The sequence below is a fragment of the Malaclemys terrapin genome, chromosome 6, assembly GCF_027887155.1.
Source record: "Malaclemys terrapin pileata isolate rMalTer1 chromosome 6, rMalTer1.hap1, whole genome shotgun sequence".
In the NCBI taxonomy this organism is placed as follows: domain Eukaryota; kingdom Metazoa; phylum Chordata; order Testudines; family Emydidae; genus Malaclemys; species Malaclemys terrapin.
Window position 1 is genome coordinate 89,785,676 of NC_071510.1, and position 21,679 is coordinate 89,807,354.

The 21,679-nt window shown below is 42.4% G+C and overlaps 1 protein-coding gene across 4 annotated transcripts in view; it reads right to left on the reverse strand.

Annotated features, from left to right (window-relative positions):
- Positions 1 to 21,679, reverse strand: part of LHFPL2 (LHFPL tetraspan subfamily member 2) — a 195,498-nt gene that overhangs the window by 155,069 nt on the left and 18,750 nt on the right. Inside the window, exon 2 of one of the 4 annotated variants that reach the window (XM_054032650.1) lies at positions 14,336 to 14,405. The exons of the other annotated variants lie outside the window; for them this stretch is intronic. The gene's annotated coding sequence lies outside the window, so the exon portion shown is untranslated. The remainder of the gene's footprint in view (positions 1 to 14,335; positions 14,406 to 21,679) is intronic. 4 annotated transcript variants of the gene reach the window in all.

Consider the following 21,679-nt stretch of genomic DNA (forward strand, 5'->3'; position numbering starts at 1 on the left):
CTCCCACCCCTCCCCACACTCTTTTTAGGAATATAAGGGGGTGTAGGGAAATTAAGAAACACCTACAGATCTGGTGGCTTATTTACCATAAAATATGTATTTATCAAACTATTTTTAAAGTATGCACATTTATGATAGTTGCCAGAGGCTCTGGCAGGATCCTTCAATCTGTTAATTCATAACCATGCAGATTGGCAGAGTAATGTCTTTCTTATATACCAAATCACCTGTTGCCCTTACCTCATGGGTATCCTGCAATTTCCATTTGTCTGGAGGCCGGTACTTAAAAGTTACTTTATCTCTGCTGCTGCTGCTGCATTCTCCCTCTGCTGGCACCTTACCAAACTGCCTACATGACACCTTGAGCGACCAGCTGGGTGAGGCAATACCTTTTATTGGACCAACTAATGTTGGTGAAAGAGACAAACTTTCGAGCTCTGCAGAGCTCTTCTTCAGGTCTGAGTGAAACCTATCTTGTTGCATCTACTCGTGTTGTCTCAGAGAGCCGCTCCTGCTGCAGCCCATTTTGGACCCTGTCTACTTATGTCTTGGGGAAAAAATTGTTGGAAAGAGACTGTCCTGATTGGAGTTGAGAACTGACTGGGGCTTTCCATTAGTACAATGGTCTTCCCCTGTCACAATCAGAAGTGCCTCAGACCGGAACTTTAAAGAGACACTGGCTTCCTGCCCTTTCCCAGCAGTGCTGCCTGGAGCAACAGACTAACAGGCTCCCACTTCCTGAATACCATCAAAGGAGTTTTCCAAGTAACTCAGAAGTGCCAGGTTTAACATCTGTGTAGTCAGTTTGTCTGCTCTTGTCCCTCTCAGCTCACCTCCCAAGCTAGCCACAAAGGTTAATAGCTTTGGAAAACTAATCTGGCCTGTGGATAAGCCCTCAGCTAGCTACATAGTTGGCTCCTTTTTGGCTGAGGGATATTCTTACTGCTTATTCTCTTACAATCTCCCTTTCTATACTCTCCAGGGACTTTCAGTAAGGGGCCCCTTTCGCCCAATTCACTTAACCTGCAGTTTGAGAAAGGGACAGTGATTTCCTGCTTTTAATAGCTTGCTCTGCTCAGGTGATGATCAGGAGGTTACTAAGCTCAGAAGTCAGCCTGATCCTGTCACTTCTTTTGGAGACGCCAAGAACTCTCTGTTAGAGCCACCTGTCAGACAGACTGCAAGCTAACTGGCTCCATTAGCAAGATCTAGCACCAGAAGAATGGGCATTCATTCAGGATTTAAGGCCAGATAGCAGTGAGATGGTATCTTTCTCCAGTGGGCCAATTCATGGCCAGAACCAACTGAAAAGTATAGATAATTCTGTTCCTGTCATTAACTTCTTCAAGCAGGTATTATGGAGGCACTTTTATTTGCTTGGGCTGGTCTGTGAGGTTACATCTTTCCTCGATTTGCTTTAATAATTAAAGTAGCCAAAAAAATCCAGCTTGATCAAAGCTATTGTCATCCGGATCACAGCTTACTCAGCTAAAAAGGAATGGTTCCTGAGACTGGCTGTGTATCTGTGTGCAACGCTTTGACTTACCCAATGGTCAGGGACTTCTGACTCATTCCAGTCTTCACAGGCTAAAGTTTTCTTCTTTCTGGCTATTTAACCACAGCAGAAAGGGTCAGCAAACCAGGAGCCTTTTCCATCAAAAGACTTTATCTTGCATTTTTATTTTTACTTAATGGAGTAAAATGCTTGCAGGAGCCTCAGGCATTGGTGCCGCTTGATCCCTCCTATTCTCTGCCTGTAGCGCACAATAGTTTATGCTCCTGAGGGCTGTAATACTTTGATCTAATTCAGGTTGTTGTATGGTGTGTAGTAGCCTATGATATACAGGAGGCCGGACTAGATTATCTGATGAATTCTTCTGGCCTTGAACTCTACAACTAACCCCCTAAAGTTTATCAAATCATAAATTGTCCCCATAGACTAAGTACTGCCAATTTTAGGTCTGAGATCAGTGCAATTTGGAGGAGGAGGGGAAGATGGAAAACCCTTTCAGTCAGTTTTTTAATGGCAGCTTTTAAAACTGTTCAGAAGCTTGTAATATTAGAACTAGCCATAGCAGAGAGGCTCATTATAAACCCAATTTTTCACATGGCCTTTACTACCACATGTGACAGAAAGAGAAAGAGATATGGAATTAATAAATTAAAAAATAGTCACCTTCCAAAGAAGACGACTATATGCAAGCATACTTAAAACTAAGGCTGAGATTTTGTCATTGAGGTCACAGAAGTCATGGAATCCATGACTTCCAGGGACCTTCATGACATTTTTCACTTCAGCCCTGGGCGGAATAGCTGGAGGTGTCAGCTGGCGGGGGCCCAGCAGTTCTCAACCGGTGGGGAGGACCCCGACAGCTCCTAGCTAGCGGTGGCATCGGGGGGACCCTGTGCTCTCAGCCACCGTGGGCCACAGGGGGGACCCTGGAGCCCTAGCAGAAGGGTGCTGGCCTTCCTCCCTTCCCATTTTGTAATGATTATTTTTAGTAAAGTCACGGACAGGTCACGGGCTTCCATGAATTTTTGGTTATTGCCCATGATTTGTCAGTGACTTTTACTAAAAATAACTGTGACAAAATCTTAGCCTTACTTATAGCTCCTATATCTGATTCCGGAGGCTGATATAAACACTCTTTATACTTCACTGCTTCTTACGAGGCATATCAGCCTGTATTAACCCCCTCCATATTTGTCCACTTCAAGTGATCAAAAAAAAAAATGTCGAAAATGTGCTTACCTCAGCCTTCAAACAATGCAAAGAGTGTGACAAACTGAAGAAAGACAGAGCAGACTATTGTATCAAATTTATTTACTGGATTTTTAAAATCAAATAAGTTCCCATCGCAAACTTGGGATGCCCTGACTTTAATTTCACAATAACATTTCTAGTATAACAACAGCTCTTTCTAGCATGAAGTACATACATGACAGCAAATTAGATTAAGAAAATATATCCATGATAACCTGAAAATTTCCTTTCTTGTAGTAATAAGGTCCACAGGTCTGTTACAATGGATATGTCAAGCCTGTTTACAGCGTGGGGGCAGAACTGTACTTGCCAGTCATGGGCAGCAAGGGAATGCTCCATCTGCTGAAGCTCCTTCTAGTTGAGATAAGTTCCACAGCCAAGATCATTCAAATCTACTTTATTATATTTCAGATTATGGTAAATATACTTTGTGTTTTCTCAGCAATTTCTCCAAATACTACACATTGTAAACTCTACCGAACCATACACACAAATCCTTGGATGTCAATTCCTATCTCCATTTTGGAAGATACTTTTGTGTCCAGGGTGGTCCAGATCCACAAAACTCAATAGTCAAAGGACGTTTTCAGATAAACACAGATAAATTTTCCTATTTGTCTTCATGCTAAGGTGCCCAGACTCATTACAATCGGATTTTCATAGCAATGTGCCTCCAGGGTGGGAAGCAAGATACGGACATCCAAAATAAGGATGACTACCTGACGAACTCTTATTAGAGAAAGCTCCCAATTTCAAATAAAAAACCTCATATGATTGGAGATAGTACCCATTAGAAGACCGACTTTAACAGATAGTATAAATGCCTCCTGCAGGAGTTCCATCAGGGTAGCTCTGAAAGGAGCAAAATGAGGTTCCAAGGTTATGCTTTATGACCTTATGGAGTTGGAGTAAAGTTGATGGACTTGTACAAAACTTCCTTTTCTTGGCATGCTGAAAGCGTTTACAGTCCCACAATAAAGCCCTTTGGAGGGAAGGTTTAATATGGTAGTTAAACTATAGACTTTACACAAGCCAGCAGAATAAGTTCAGTTTGTTGCCTTCTCTTTGGGGTCCATGAGACTAATAATAATTTCATCTAAGCATTAATTTTAAACCCCACTAGTCTTGGATGGTCTTGGAATAGCAAACATCCTCTGTGAGATAGAGACACCAATGCTAGGTTAATCAACCCTGACAGCCACAATCCCTTTAGCCAGAAAGACATAAACAGTATCACTGATGCTCTCTCGTTCCTTTGGTATCATCCTGGGGAGCAGTGGAAAAGATGGGAAGACATAAGGCATGGATTTTACCCAGCTTTGTGAGAGGTCATTCACCACTTCCTATCCCGGGTCCTCACATATAGTGAGGTCACACACTACTTTGTTTACTGTTTCCAAATGCAAGGAGGTCAATCACCAGCCCATCAAATTAATTTACAATGTGCAAGATATTTCTGGGTGTAAAAGCCGCTCTGCTTATTTGACTTTGCCATGTAAGTTTTGGTGTTCATCTCCCCATTAGTGGGCAATGCACATAGAGATAGGAAACTTTATTCCACCCAGGACGGAAGACGCTCTCTCTGGAGTAGGGCTGATAGGAGTTTCTTAATAACTGGGAAGAACACAACAGACATATTGATTGTCATGACCAGAACAGCTGTTAGCCACTGAAGGAGCACTGCTGCAAGACCTCAATGAATTATTGTGTTCCAACTGGTGGATGCTATGTCTCTCTTTATGGTACCTTTCTGTTCCCTGAACTGAACTGGGAATATCCCTAAAGAGCAAAAAAGTCTTATTTTCTTCATTCATCAGTTTTGGGAGTGGAGAATATAAAATTGGAGCTAGATCTCTGCCAACAGATAAGACAGGGTGAGATGCAGAGAGGATACCAAGATTTACTGGATAAATATCATATGAACCCTGGGTCACTGAAGCATGGCTGTCTATGGGCTTGTTTACATGCTAAATGCCCCTTACTGCATTCTCTGGAATTGGCAATGTCCAGTCCCACCATCCAAAACTCAGAGGGAAGCAGAGGAGAAGGTGGCTGAGCTCTACAGTCAGAGGCATGGCTGCTAGTGTGGGCTGCTCTTTTGGCTTCACTCCTCACATAGACATGGGGAAGAAGGGGCTGGTTGGGTGACCAGGTGTCCAGTTTTCAACCGGAACACGACCCTGGTGGCTCCTGTCAGCACTGCCGACTGGGCAGTTAAAAGTCTGGTCAGCAGTGCTGCAGAGCCAAGGCAGGCTAGTCTCTATCTGTCCTGGGGCACCGAGCTGCGCCCCAGAAGTGGCCAGCAGGTCCGGCTCTTAGGCCACGGGGCTCCGCATGCTACCCCGCCCCAAGCACCGGCTCCGTGCTCCCATTGGCCAGTTCCCAGCCAATGGGAGCTGGTGGGGGGCAGTGCTTGTGGGCGAGAGCAGCATGCGCTGCTGAGCCCCCGTCCTCTCCCTCCCGCCTAGTAGCCATAGCACCACTGTGCTGCTGAGCAGGAGCCACCCAAGGTAAGCCCGCACCCCAACCCCTTGCCCCAGCCCTAAGCCCCCCAACCCAGAGCCCCCTCCTGTACCCCAAACCCATCATCCCTGGGCCCACCCCAAAGCCCTCATCCCCCCGTCATGAGCCTTCCCCAAACCCAGAGTCCACTCCTGCACCCCAGAGCCCACACTCCCAGCCCAGAGCCCTCACCTCCCCTGCAACTCAACCCCCTGCCCCAGCCCAGAGCCTCCTCCCACACCCTGAACCCCTCATCCCCGGCCCCACCCCAGAGCCCTCTTCCCCTCTTGCACCCCAACCCCCTGCCTCAACCTACAGCCCCCTCCCACATTCTGAATCCCTCGGCCCCACCCCCTAGCCTGGAGCCCCCTTCTGCACCCCAATCCCCTCATCCCCAAGCCCATACCAGAGCCTGCACCCCCAGCTGGAGCCTTCACCCCCTTCCACACCCCAACTACCTGCCCCAGCCTGGAGCCCTCTCCCATACCCTGAACACCCCAGAGCCTGCACCCCCATTTAGATCCATCACCCCCTCCCACACCCCAACCCCCTGCCCAGTGAAAGTGAGTGAGAGTGGGGGAGAGCGAGCCACCGAGGGAAGGGGAATGTAGTGAGCGAGGGGCAGAGCCTCGGGGAAGGGATGGGGCTAGGGTGTTCGGTTTTGTGCCAATAGAAAGTAGGTGCTGTATGGCTCAGAGCCAGTTCTTTTCCAATCCTGCCTGCCTCTTTTCCTACCAGGAGAGAGGCAACCCCACGCCAAAAGGGGAAGCTTAGCTGAACGAACAATCTCCCCAAAATCAAAGGTAACCCTGGGACTCTGCTGGGAATTAGCCAGACAAACTAACTGAATTGTTGGTCTAAAATTTTGAAAGAAAACGTGGAATTTCCCCTCAGAAAAGCTCTGCAGCAGGGAAGACTGACTAAGTGACCAGGTGCCATCACTGTGCCTGTGGGTGCAGAAAAAAAATGGGACCAACTTCAGGAGGCACCCTACTGCTAATGACTGATAGATCTGGTTCTGCCCCCAAGCTGCAAGCAGGCTGAAGTACCCATTGTAACAGATCTGTGGACCTCAGAAGGAAGAAGAAAACCCTTACACAAAGCAAACAAACTTCAGTCTCCCATTCCCCAAATGCCTGGGAGAATGTTCAGCATGCACTGAAAAATAACAAACCCAGGCTCTGGTGAGTCAGGAGAGCAAATTTCAAAGCCTCAACCTCTCCCTCTGTTTTACAACAACAGAGGTCCAGCTCAGCCAGTCTCAGATCTCAACTCTTGGAGGATGTCAGGAAAAAGAGAGATGGCTTCTCTCAGAGAAGTGCTCTCAAACCAATTACGGTCTTTATAAATTGAATTGCACCCAGAATTTCATAGGCAGCCAGTTCAGTTCCCAGAGCATCAGTGTAAGGACAGTGACAGGATTTTGTGGTGCAGTGCTGAAACTGACAAGTTTTTTCCATCCTCTTCTTGCCCGAATAAAGAATACTCATATAAATGTAAAGAAATTTTTCTCCAGACATCATTCCATTTTGCCTCATCCTCCCCAAGCAAGAAGACTGACTAATCCTTCTTCTTAGATGCAGAGATCTAACAAAGGGTGCCTGCTGTTTTTAAAATGTTTTTCTAGTCTTCCGGGTGAAATATTTATCCATTAACAAAAGTTTGCCAAAGGGGTTAATTGAAATAAGTAGACAAACTCTTATCCCTGGCAAATTACTGATACAGAGAAACCTTTGATCCTGAAAGCAATGAAAATCCACAGAAATGCCAAAACCAGTATGCCACAGACAGGGAAATATGCATACAATTGGTTACCAGGATGATAGTTTCCAACTGAATATGTTGTGTGAAATTCTGCTCTCAGTTAAGCCAGTATAAATCCAAAGCAACACCTTTGATTTCAGCTGAATTACTCCAGTGTTACACCAATGTAAACAAGCACAGAATTTAGTCCAATTAATCGTTCCAGCACATACCCATCTCTGGGTCTGTATGCCTATCATCTTTTGTAACAGATTCTGACAGCATTTAAGTAGATTCTACCAGAAATTTAAAATTCTTGAGACACTATGTAAAAACTGTTAGTGCTACCCAGTACCGAAGCAAAAGCAGCTACATTTCAGCAGCAATGAGAAGTAAAATTAGATTCTTCTAAGGGTTCTCTTAAAGCATGCAGTCAATAAATATTGACCCCTTACAACAAATGTAACCTATATATGACTGTGTTCTAACAACTTCCTCTTGAGAAAGGGCCAGATAAAGTCTCTCCTTGCTTCTTAACTGGTAAAATATTTAAACAGCCTGAATGATCACTAAAAATCCCCATATGTTTAATCATTAACATTTGCAGTCTGTAACAAGTATAAGCCTCAAAACTACCGAGTGCTGTTTGTGGCCCATTTCTTTTGATGTGGAAATGTGCACACTAGCCACAAAAACTGGCTACATTTACCCTACCAGCAAAATAATTTTAAAAAACCTAAAATTTGTAATTAGCAACTAAAAACCTGGTGCCCAGTGCAACTTCTGATCCTTCATGCTATGAAGAGACTGACAAACATTTTTCTTGATTAAAAGTCACTTTTGCACATACCCAACAGAAAATTACTAAAAAGGTTACTACCGGTGAGGCATCTGAACTCCGCAAATACCAGAGAGCATAAGTTCATGTTACATGAATTCAGGATAAGGATCACTGAATTCCAAAAGCTTGCTTATCTTGTTTATCACAATCTTTGGGCCAAATCTTCAGCTGATATAAACAGCATAGCTCCAAGTAAACAGCGCTAAGCAGTCAGTGTGAAAACGAGGGGTATAGACAGGCAATAGATCAATTTTACCTTTAGCACCAGCAAGGGTAAATAAATCAAGGTTGCTTCCCTTTGAAGTGCAGTAAAAAGCATTCAGAGATGCTGACTACTCTCTCCCCCATCGATTTCCACTAGAGCTCTGGTAGACATTCAGCTCTTTTAAAAATTAAGTCCTGAATTCCTAGAAATGCATCAAGATCATGCAAGAAGAAAATTTTCTATCTCCATGATATACTTCTTTAAATACATCTATCACAAAATATTGCATAATTTCATTGTTTCTATTGTTATTGTGAGTAACATTTTCAAGCATACCTCAATACTTGAGGTACCTAACGTGACTTAGGTATCTGTGAAAATTTACTCGCTCTTCCAGAACTGAACTTACTGGGATTGTATCTGGGATTTTACTCAAAGTACCAAATATTAAAACTTCAGATCTGTGAAAGAAAAATAGAAAGGAGACAGAAGTTGGTTCAATAAAATATATTACCTCACCCATCTTGTATCTCTCATTACATACATAAATCATTTTAGTAAGTGCCCTGAACTGCCTTGTCTACATTTTAGTTTTACCACAAGGGAAACCAGGTGAGGACAGCACCATACCCCTGCTAAGTTGATCTCGCCTAGATACCTCACAGCAAAAGTAAAGTGTCCTGTTTCCACTGTGTTTTTACCTCAGATGCATTAGCTACGTCAGGATAAAAAAAAAAATCATATCTTTTCCTAGCAGTGAAGTCAAGACCTAAGTGGAAAAATTCACTACTAAAAAAAAAGTCAGTAGATTCCTCTTCCCACTTTTTGCTTCTTTAATTAAATATACATTAGATGAAGTCTGAAACTGTACGTTCACGTTGTGATCCTTATCATAAACAGGTTTTGTTTGAAATTTGTAACCCTTTTATCCCTGCAATTCTCAATTTTAATAGATGTTTTTATTTGACTTTTTTAAAAACACATGACAAGTGTTAGATCAATTAATAAAATACTGTAGTGCCTATTTTTTAAGTTGGGTCTCCAGATGGGTCCCTGAAAGCAGGCTAAATTTAGATCAATACACTATATGATCTTTAGTGCACAGCAGAACCCAGTACACTGGATTTTCTTCTGTAGTAATAAATCAGACCAAGTTTTGTTGTTATTTTATAGTACTACAGCAGAACTTAAAGAAAGCTCATTTGGCGGGGAGGGGCAAAAAAGACAAGCGGTGAATCAGCAATTCTGACTGCTTTTCTAAGAACCACAAGTAATTATGTTGTCACAGGGAAAATAAGATTCAAGCCCAAAGAGAATTCTGATGACATTACTGCAGTGTGCATCTTGAGATCATGCCAAAAGCAGCACCCATGATAGACAATCCATGGAACAACACTGGTTACAGTTCCGGAAAATACACCTTCTCTGCTGGACAAAAAGTTCATGTGTTGTGTCTGTGAAGTGGTGTTTTTTGTTTTGTTTTTAGAAATCAAATATACATGTTGTGGAAAAGAATAGGATCAAACTTAGTAGAAATAGATAAAAAAGCAGTACTCACTTACTAGTGTTTATTATTATAGAGTTGTTATCCAGAGGAAGTTACTTGGATACACAGCGTCCTTTTCAACTATTTTCATGTCCTGCAGCCTGCATTATCAGAGTTCAATACAAAACCATTTTTCAAAGGTTTTTAGAGAAATTCATGCCCTTGTGAAAAAAATTTTGTTTGCAGGGGAAACAATTCACATTGCTTGGGTTTACCAAGAGTTTTGGTTTATCAGAGACTAGGTAAACAGAGTTATACTGCATCTGTGTGTATCTGACCTTTGAAGCAAAAGAGACAACCACAAAAAAAAATTCATCTGAATGCACCCACCTCTATGAGACACATCCTGAGACACATCTAATATGGGTATCCTAACTAGCATACAGGCAACCCTGCAGCACTGCCAGCTTCCTATCAGTGCTAATGGAGTTGATGTCCAGTCTGATTCTGGAGTTCCTAGAATACTTCATCCAAGGAGACTTCAATACCCACGTGTATTATGCCTTGAGGAAAATGGCTCAGATTCTTATCTCTGTCATGTCAAAGCTAGGGTCCAGGTGTTCTCACTGCCAGACCTGATCATCTGCCTATGTGTTGACACAGGGAGCACACCATGGTACAAATATAACCTTCTCCAATCTCCCTCACCTCTAGATGGTGAATCATCATGATGTGTCACTCTGTACCTCAAAGCAACACCCTGGAATCCCCATATTCCCCACTGATATATAATTATGATACGTTTTGTACAAAGTATGCCTTGTGAGATATCATTTTAAAAGTCTTGATCTGTTGAACATTAATATCCTGTTGGATTGTGTGTGTTATCGTTGTATGTGAAGTTATGAAGTATTGCTATGTGTGTGTTACTAAAATAGGTTGTAAGGTTGGGAACACACACGACCAGCCTTTCAGGTACAACAATGGAGCAGCCAGACGTGCTGATGGCCCATTAAAGAGTATCCACTATCTCAGAAACTGTATACAATGGAGACTTCTCAGAGAGAGCACATAGACAATGGAGACTGCTTGACCAATGGGGTTGGACTCCCATGTCACAAGTAAAGGATCTCTCCAGCAAGCTGGAAGAAACTAGAAAAAGGGGAAGTGACATCATGACTTGGCCTCACTCCCCCCACAAATCAACACCTGGAAGAAACATCTGGAGGACAAAGACTTTGAACTGGGGAGGGTGGTCCCGGGCTGGAGGAGAGTTCTAGCCTCTATATTAAAGATCTGTGACCTGTTTGTACTATCTATCAGGGTGAAACACTGCTTGATTAAAATCCTGTTTATAGAACTCAGATTGCAAATTTACTTTTATTTCTTAGGTAACCAACTTTGATCTCTATGCTTACTACTTATAATCACTTAAAATCTATCTTTCTGTAGTTAATAAATCTGTTTTATATTTTACCTAAAACAGTGTGTTTTTGTTGAAGTGCTTGGGAAATCTCAGCTCAAGTTACAAAGGCTAGTCTGTATCTTCTCCACATTGAGGGAGAGGTGGACTGGATAATAAACTTACACTAGTCAAGCTTCTAACCAGGGCAAAATGGTATATTCTGGGGGTGCAAGGCTGGGGAACTGGGGGTATTGGCTGAAGCGTCTCTAGGGCTGGTTCATGAGTGGCTAGGAGAAGCATTCATGTAATTCAGTTGGGTGTGTCCCTACCTCTGGATGTCTGTGCAAGTGCTGTACCTGCCAGAGGTTTGTAGCTTGCCACAGCATCGCAGTGTGAGAAGGAAACCACAGGACTCAGTGGTCCCACAGTTCTGGGTGCACACTGGAAACCTCATCACACATGGACTATCTGAAACTTACGGACCGGTCACAGGATGCACCACTCACCCTGGTCTTGTGCCTCCTCCTGGTCACTCTAGGGATTAGCTCTCGAGGTCAATGCCCCATTTGCAGTTTACAAGCCATTGCTATTTCTCTCTCGGGTCTGCAGCTCCTCTCTCAGCCCCAGGAACTGCATTGTCCTTTTCATGACTCAGCCCTCTAGCTAGGTTACTCAGTGTTCCCCCCTTCCGGGGTAGCAAAGTCCCTTCTCCCTAGAAGCCCTAGGCAGCCTTCCTTCTCACTGCCCCATAGTGCCACTCCCTCAGAGGCTGGTAGGGAAACCTAGGCCCACCCTCTACTCCAGGTTCCAGGCCAGGGATGCTCAACTCAGCAGTTCCAGGCTTTCCTCTCTCAGCCCTCACTGCTCTTTCCCTGGACTACTTCCACTCTACCTCCCCTTCTCTCTCTCTGAGTGTACCAGCTCCAAAACCCTCCTCCCCTTTTTCCAGGGAGTGACTACTGCCTGCCTTCCTGCAGCCTTGTCTATTGCCAGCTATCTGCACAGCTGAACCTACTTCCAGTTAGTGACCTGCTCCCTGGCTCTTCCTCCAGGTCCAGCCTGTGGAGTTAATTGGCCTGGCCTGGCCACCTTAATTCCTGTCAGTTCTGTGTGGGGTGGTCACCCCGTCACAGGGCCCAGAGATTTTTCAGAGTATTTAGAAAAGAATGTTGTGCAATTGTGAATAGACTGAATGCACGTATTTGTTATATATTACCGCTACATTATTCACAATCACTGACATGCATAACTAAATGTCTGTATGTCTGTTCCCTGCAATACTTCCACGATCACTTTGGCCCACTTACAGATGAAAAGAAAGCAGACAATGAGTGTGCTGGTGGCACTGATCCAAGAGTGCCACACAAGGAATTCATGCAAGAGAGAAATTATGCTTTTTAGTTATCTGATGGGCATCTAGATATTAAAGTGATGGGTGCATTAGAAATGTATAAATAGTACAGAGAAATGTTCTGATCTATCTTATATTTTTATGGCGGCTGAAAAGGAGAATAGAGACCAGGATGATGAAGAAGGGACTTAATACTGAGTTCATCAAGATTTTTGCAAACTATTTTTGAACTTTTTTGTTTTTAACCAAATACTGCCAATCAAATAAAAAGGATCCACCGATGAAATAAGCCTCAAACCTTTTTAATCAAACTGGAAAATTAAATACAGTATCTTTGTAATTCCACTTGAGAGACTTTCCACATTGGATCCACCACTTTAACAAGTATTTTCACATTAAATTAAACACTTTGAAATTCTAAAACTTGCAGAATTTCTTTTCTTATCACGTACATGTACACACAGAGTTTGACTGTGTTACTTGTGTCCATTATGTTGAGCGGAAACAGCCACTTCTCACTTAATTTCCCATTAGTCTGCATACGACCTTTCTATTCCAACTCCATATCCCCTCAGGTGCTGGTAATACTATTCTCACTGCCAAATGGGCAGTTACTGTCTTTCAACACTCAGGAAAATCGGTCTCCTTTCATTTCAGAAAGGGATTCATATTCAGTACAAACTTACAATAGAAGCAATGCTCCCTAGATGAAGACTCTCTAGAACTATTCCTAGGTTTATTAATTCCCTGGCATCAGCTTATATATCCTATAAAGATAGCCAGCTGGTATTTAAAATTAAAATAAAACCAATCTCATCTTAGTCAATTCAATACTGCATGGCTCCTTTGCACAAAAGAATCAAGACAATTTAACATTGGTTAGTAACCTTTCCTCAAAGAGAAATACAAGCACATGCATTGTTTCTAGGTTCTGCATTTGACACCACAGATAGTTCACTTTTTTAGGGAACCATTTCATTATTCTCCAATAACCATGGTTCTCGTGAGAGAATCTGTATAGTAAACATTCACATACCCTAGAAAATGCATTTAGTAGATATTGTCTACCCTAATCTATTTTAGGCCACATGCACATACTTGGTTTTTGTTCGTTTTAGATGCAAATAGATCATAAACTGAGAAGATCAGAAACCAAAGTCTCCTTATCTGCCAGGTCAGTCTAATAGAGGAAGAGTCCCTCTCACCCAAGATCCAGACCTGCCCTGAGGTTAGGCTCGCTACACTATGGGGTTAAGTCAACCTGAGTTACACAACTCCAGCTACGTGAAGAAGGTAGCTGGAGTTGATGCAACTTAGGTCAACTTACTGCGGTGTCTACACCATGCTGGGTTGACAGGAGAAACTCTCCCATCGACTTACCTTACGCTTCTCATTCCGGTGGGGTACCAGAGTCGATGTGAGAGTGATCTGTGGTCAATTTAGCAGGTCTTCAGTAGACCCACTAAACTGACCCCCCCAGTGGACCAATTGCTGCAGTGTCAATCCACAGTAAGCGTAGACATACCCTCAGTTAGGTTGGTATGGTTAGTGCTGAGCTTCCCTTGAGCAAGACTAGATACAGGGAAACAGGAAATGTTTAATGTTTTGTTTCACTGTTCTTTGTAACAAGGCTCAAGTTAAGAGAAGGCAGCTCAGAAACACTGGAATTAATTTGAACCAATGTCTGAAAAATGACAGTCAACTTTTCCCTTGACTACTTGGAAATAAAAAGCAAATTTTGCACACAGAATATCACTCCTACTTAGAGCATATAACCAGCCCTTAACTGTTTTTTTTTTAAAATCTGCTCTTTTTGAACAACCAATGAGACTCCAGTATTGGAACTCCTGCTCCCTACCTGCTGACATTCAATATGTCAACGTTCATGTTTTATTTCACCTGCAAAGAGAAGTAATGGTAGTTTGGGTTAGGCCAGAAAGTGGATCTATTTCAGATAACAGATAAGAATAAATAAGGCAATAACACTGTCCTCTGTTCACAAGTAACAGCAACTTGGATTTAATAAAATCTCAGTCACCTGTCACATTCCAAATAGCAGCTCTCCAGGTCAGGATGGTGGAGGAGTCATGTCTCAAGATTTCTCATTCCTTAAGGAGAGAAGAGATAGATTTTCTGACATCTCAACTATATTTGAGCATTTCACCTATCATACTGTCTAACAGTGTTTATATCAATGCATTCTGGAAATGGGAAGCTGCATCATATGGGAAAAGAGTGCCCAGAACATATGCGCATGCAACAACACTGGCAGCACAAGAGTCAGAATTTGGTTACTTTCCAATAGACCTCCAAGTAAATCAAAAACAAATCCCTTAATTTCACCTTGTATCTGCAGCTACTTTTTCCCCAAAAGCCCAAGAGAGTGGGAAAAAACCTACATTTTAAAGTGACAAGATGATAAACAAATCAAGGCTCTGAATGATCAGTGAGGCAGGGGATCAAAGGAAAGTACATACTAGAGTTGATGTGCATTCCTGAAGAATACACTAATTTAAACCAAAGGAAATCTCCTCAAGCACCTTCACTGATCTCAACTGTGGGAGAACGAGGGAAGAGAAGCTATATTTCTCTGGTAGGCTTTAGATTATAAAACCAATACCTAGAAACCCACAGGCAGTCAACCAGTGCAGAACATATGAGGGGAATCTGCTCCCTATTACCACCAAATTCAAAGGAATGCCCAGTTTCAAATATATCTTTGCACCTTCATCTGCTTTCATGAGAAAATAACAGTCTATTAGAGCTTAGTCAAGAATAAAACCAAATCAAACATTTTACAAATTTATGAAAATGAATTAAGACTATCATATCCCCAAAAGCATTCCTAGTTATAAATGATAAAATTAAAAAAACAGTCCTGCTGAGCATATTTACTAGTCAAAAAACAAGATCTATCCACTAAGTTTCAGGACTCACTCTACTAAATCATATATCACAATAGTACCAATGCCAAAAAGTGGAAGATTAGGTTGGGCGGGGGGGTTGGTTTTGTTTTTTAAAATCACTCTAATCAAATCATTCATGCAATAAGAAGTCACTTTAAGTCAACAGCATAATGATAGGAAAACAGTAAAAACAAGGTAACGTCTTAGTTTTTAAGGTGTCAAATGTAAATTTATCATTTAAAAAATTAAAACTGGTCAAAATCTTAACAACTCCAATAAAAAGGGGAAAAAAGTGATCCGGGTAACTACAGGCCTGTTAGTTTGACATCTGTAGTATGCAAGGTCTTGGAAAAAATGTTGAAGGAGAAAGTAGTTAAGGACATTGAGGTCAACGGTAATTGGGACACGATACAACATGGTCTTACAAAAGGTAAATCGTGCCAAACCAACCTGATCTCCTTCTTTGAAAAGGTAACAGATTTTTTAGACAAAGGAAATGCAGTGGATCTAACTTACCTCAATTTCAGTAAGGCATTTGATACGGTTCCACATGGGGAATTATTAGCTAAATTGGAAAAATTAGGGATCAATATGAAAATTGAAAGGTGGATAAGGAACTGGTTAAAGGGGAGACTACAACGGATCGTACTGAAAGGTGAACTGTCAGGTTGGAGGGAGGTTACTAGTGGAGTTCCTCAGGGATCGGTTTTGGGACTAATCTTATTTAATCTTTTTATTAATGACCTTGACACAAAAAGTGGGAATGTGCTAATAAAGTTTGCAGATGACACAAAGCTGGGAGGTATTGCTAATACAGAGAAGGACCGGGATATCATACAGGAAGATCTGGATGACCTTGTAAACTGGAGTAATAGTAATAGGATTAATTTAATAGTGAAAAGTCATGCATTTAGGGATTAATAACAAGAATTTTGGTTATAAGTTGGGGATGCACCAGTTGGAAGTAACAGAGGAGGAGAAGGATCTCGGAGTATTGGTTGATCACAGGATGACTATGAGTCACCAATGTGATATGGCCATGAAAAAAGCTAATGCGGTCTTGGGATGCATCAAGCGAGGTATTTCCAGTAGAGATAAGGAAGTGTTAGTACCGTTACACAAGGCACTGGTGAGATCTCATCTGGAATACTGTGTGCAGTTCTGGTCTCCCATGTTTAAGAAGGATGAATTCAAACTGGAACAGGTACAGAGAAGGGCTACTAGGATGATCCGAGAAATGGAAAACCTGTCTTAAGAAAGGAGACTCAAAGAGCTTGGCTTGTTTAGGCTAACCAAAAGAAGGCTGAGGGGAGAGATGATTGCCCTCTATAAATACATCAGAAGGATAAATACCAGGGAGGGAGAGGAATTATTTAAGTTCAGTACTAATGTGGACACAAGAACAAATGGATATAAACTGGCCATCAGGAAGTTTAGGCTTGAAATTAGATGAAGGTTTCTAACCATCAGAGGAGTGAAATTCTGGAACAGTCTGCCAAGGGGGGTAGTGGAAGCAAAAGACATATCTGCATTCAAGACTAAGCTTAATAAGTTTATGGAGGGGATGGTATGATGAAAATTTTGGCAATTAATTGATCTTTGACAATTAGTGGTAAATATGCCCAATGGCTTGTGATGGGATGTTAGATGTGGTGGGATTGGAGTTACTACAGAGAATTCTTTCCTGGGTGTCTGGCTGGTGAGTCTTGCCCACATGCTCGGGGTTTAGCTGATCGCCATATTTGGGGTCAGGAAGGAATTTTCCCCCAGGGCAGATTGGCAGAGGCCCTGGGTTTTTTTTTTTGCCTTCCTCTGTAGCGTGGGGCCCTGGTCACTTGCTGGATTATTCTCTGCACCTTGAAATCTTTAAACCACGATTTGAGGACTTCAGTAGCTCAGACATAGGTCAGGGGTTTGTTACACGAATGAGTGGGTGAGAGTCTGTGGCCTGTGGTGTGCAGGAGATAGGACTAGATGATCATAAAGGTCCCCTTCTGACCTTAAAGTCTATGATTCTATGAACTCTATCTGGATTTTGAGTAAGATGTAGTTGTAAATTCCCTTGGTAAGTGCTCCGGGGGGGGGGGGGCTGCGCACTCCGGCGGATCAAAGCAAGTTCAATATAACGCGGTTTCACCTATAACGCGGTAAGATTTTTGGGCTCCCGAGGACAGCGTTATATCGGGGTAGAGTTGTACCATGAACAAGTTTCATTAATGTACTATTTATCCCTTCTTCCACGTCATTAACAAATGTATTTGATCTTTTGTGTGAAGTTTATTTATCTCCACTCCAAAGTCAATTGAGAGATTTAAAATATAAAAGTATTTATGAAGATATGTCACTGACAAGTTACATTTTTTCATACTTTATCTAAAAAAATGAATTAAAAATCACATGTACATGTACAATAACAAATCCATTTCAAAAAGTTAATTAAGCAACAAACCCCATTATATTTGCAGGCAATTGCACAGCAATAGTGCATCTCTTAGCAGCCTGCCCTTAAAATAATGTTTTAAAAATAACCCCCCCATTTTATACGGAGCAAGAGTGCACTGTCTATTTCCTGCTACAAACACACACAGGTGTCTGGTTTTCAACCGAAAAGTCCAGTTTCAATCAAAAAGTCCTGTACAGGTCCCCAGTCAGAAGTATTGACTGGACACCAAAAGTCCAGTTACCATAATTCCACTGTCTCTCACTCACACCCTCATCCGGGGAGTGGCAAAGCTGGAAGCACTCTAGCTCCCAGTTCTGGCTGGGCTGGGGAGGGACACTTCCTCTTTCCCTGAACAGGCTGCTTCCAGGACTGGGTCTCAGACCCATCTCCGGGAACCCCCACCCCCAGCTTCAGGAAACTCCCCCCTCTACTTTCTGCCCCCATTGTTCCCTGTGAACTTTTTACCTTGGAGCCGCTGCTGGATTGAGCAGGAGAGACATCGTCCCCTTCAGTCTCAAACAGAGACGCTAAAACAATTTGTATAGTGGGGGTGCTGAGAGCCATTGAACCAAACTGTAAACCCTGTATATGATGGAAACCACTTCAAGCCAGGGGGTGCTGCAGCACCCCCCATATCCCTAGTTCCAGCACCTATGGTCTCAAAAACATTAACCATAGCGGTCGTGGTCAGTTTTGAGAAATTGGAAAGTTGGCAACCCTACATCATTCTTCGAACTGAGCTGAACAGTAATACTGGTACACAGATTGAAGTAAATAAAGGGAAGCCAAAATGGCTTCCCACTAGAAAGAGCAAATAGTTTAAACATATGGAAAAGACCAAATCATTACAAAAAGAAGTTTAGCTTCCAAGTTTTTAAGAGGACATAATAAATAACAGATCTCAACAACACTATGGGTCCTATCCAGGAAAATTTATATATGCAGACTCCTGGCCCACACAATCCCACCCCCTGGTCCCATATGACAAGTATGAAGCAGTAAGCCTGTTCAGAGAAAAGCTCAGATTGCCACACAAAGCCAGGAAAATAAATGCAGGCACTCGGCGAGCAGTGGCACAGTGGCTCAAAGGTGGAATATATATGTTAGGCAACTAACCCCAGTTCTGGATCAGTCTCTCTCTTCCTTGCAAAGCATTTAAAGACTGAGAGCTGCCTGTCATAAGCCACTCTAGCTCCAGTGAGGGGAAAAAGAGATCAATACCTAGTCCAGTCATTTGTTCATTGCTTGTTCTTTGAACTTAAAAATAATGGCTCAGGATTGCTGAGATCTCCCCATTCTCAGTCAATGGCACGGATGGGTAGTGGGTGTTGACAGACCTGCTACCTCCTGGTACCTGGGGAGCCCTACCACAGCCTGAACAGACATACATAGGCTGAAGTGCAAGAAAAGTGGAGAAACTGATGGACTCACGATGAAAGGGAATGTTTATTCCTCCTTGTTACCCAGAGAAGAAAAGGGCCTGAAATCTTTGATCAAATGGCCACTCTTGTCTATCTGGCTGACAGCTAGGGAGTGACAATGCAACTATATTGCCCCTTTATAAGTAGTGCAATCTCTATCATGAATGTTTAAATTACAAATGTACAAAAAAACTGCATTCAAAAATAAAACAATGTAAAATTTTAGAGCCTGCAAGTCCACTCAGTCCTACTTTTTGTTCAGCCAATTGCTCAGACAAACAAGTTTGTTTACATTTGCAGAAGATAATGCTGCCCACTTCTTGTTTACAACATCACCTGAAAGTGAGAACAGGTGCTTCTCGTGGCACTGTTGTAGCCAGCGTCGTAAGGTATTTACGTGCCAGATGCGCTAAAGATTCATACAGTAACTCCTCACTTAACATTGTAGTTATGTTCCTGAAAAAAGCGACTTTAAGCGAAACAATGTTAAGCGACTCCAATTTCCCCATAGGAATTAATGTAAATGAGAGGGTTAGGTTCCAGGGAAATTTTTTTCACCAGACAAAAGACTATATATATATATTACACACACACACACACACACACACACACTCTCACACACACAGTATAAGTTTTAAACAAACAATTTAATACTGGTACACAGTGATGATGATGATTGTGAAGCTTGGTTGAGGTGGAGGAGTCAGAGGGTGGGATATTTCCCTTACTGCTAAATGATGAACTAGCAATTGGCTGAGCCCTCAAGGGTAACTCTCTCACTATACAATGCAGCAGGAATAGAGGGAGATATGCACATTTCCCCTTTAAGTACACTGCCTTGTTAATTAGATCAGCTTGCTGAGACCACAGCTGCTGCAAGCTCTCTCTGTCCTGAGCCCTGGTGTGTGTAACCTGCTCTATGGAAGATGGGGTAAGCAGGGCAAAGGAGCAGGGGGGAGGGGGACACCCTGACATTAGCCCCCCTCTTCTTCCCCCACCCCCAAACAGCAAGCAGGAGTCTCGGGGAGCAGCTCCAAGGCAGAGGGCAGGAGCAGCACATGGCAGTGGGGGGGGGGGGGGGGACAGCTACAATTGCTAACCTGCTGGGCAGCTGCTGCACAGGGAACCTAGGGGAGCGGGGAGCTGATGGGGGAGCTGATAGGGGGGCTGCTGGTCCACCCTAGTTCCAAGCCCCTACCAGCTAGCTGCAACAGGCTGCTCTTCCTGCAAGCAGTAGACAAAGCAGGCGGCTGCCAAACGACATTAGAAGGGAGCATTACACAACTTTAAACAAGCATGTTCCCTAATTGATCAGCAATGTAACAACGAAACAACGTTAACCGGGACGACTTTAAGTGAGGAGTTACTGTATGTCCCTTCATGCTTCAACCACCATTCCAGGAGACATGCGTCCATGCTGATGGGCTCTGCTCGATAACAATCCAAAGCAGTGTAGACCGACGCATGTTCATTTTCATTATCTGATTCAGATGCCACTAGCAGAAGGCTGATTTTCTTTTTTGGTGGTTTGGGTTCTGTAGTTTCCGCATCGAAGTGTTGCTCTTTTAAGACTTCTGAAAGCATGCTCCACACCTCGTCCCTCTCAGATTTTGGAAGGCACTTCAGATTCTTAAACCTTGGGTCAAGTGCTGTAGCTATCTTTAGAAATCTCACATTGGTACCTTGTTTGCCTTTTGTCAGATCTGCAGTGAAAGTGTTCTTAAAACGAACAACATGTGCTGGGTCATCATCCGAGATTGCTATAACATGAAATATATGACAGAATACAGGTAAAACAGAACAGGAGACATACAATTCTCCCCCAAGGGGTTCAATCACAAATTTAATTAATGCTTTTTTTTTTTAACGAGCATCATGAGCATGGAAGCATTTCCACTGGAATTGTGGCCAAAGCATGAAAGGGCACACGAACGTTTAGCATATCTGGCATGTAAATATTTTGCAATGCCGGCTACAAAGGTGCCATGCAAACACCTGTTCTCACTTTCAGATGACTTTATAAATAAGAAGCGGGCAACATTATGTCCCGTAAATGTAAACCAACTTGTTTGTCTTAGCGATTGGCTGAACAAGAAGTAGGACTGAGTGGACTTGTAGGCGCTAAAGTATCATATTGTTTTGTTTTTTGAGTGCAGTTATGTAAAAAAAATTTACATTTGTAAGTTGCTCTTTCAGGCTAAAAAGATTGCACTTCAGTAGTTGTATGAGGTGAATTGAAAAATACTATTTCTTTATAATTTTTACAGTGCAAATATTTGTAATAAAAAATAACAAATTGAGCACTGTACACTTTGTATCCTGTGTTGTAATTGAAATCAATATATTTGAAAATGTAGAAAAACATTGAAAAATTTTTAATAAATTTCAATTGGTATTCTATTTTTGAACAGTGTGATTAATTTTTTTAATAGCAATTAATTTGTTTTAGTTAATCACATGAGTTAATTGTGATTAATCAACAGTCCTAATAAGGATACAGAGTGAAGAGCTCTGAAAAAAAGATGTGTTAATGTGTCCCAGGCTGAATTATGCTTCCAGAGTATTCTGAAAACTCGTGAATTCAAGAGAGTTGCTGACATCTTTAGAAAATC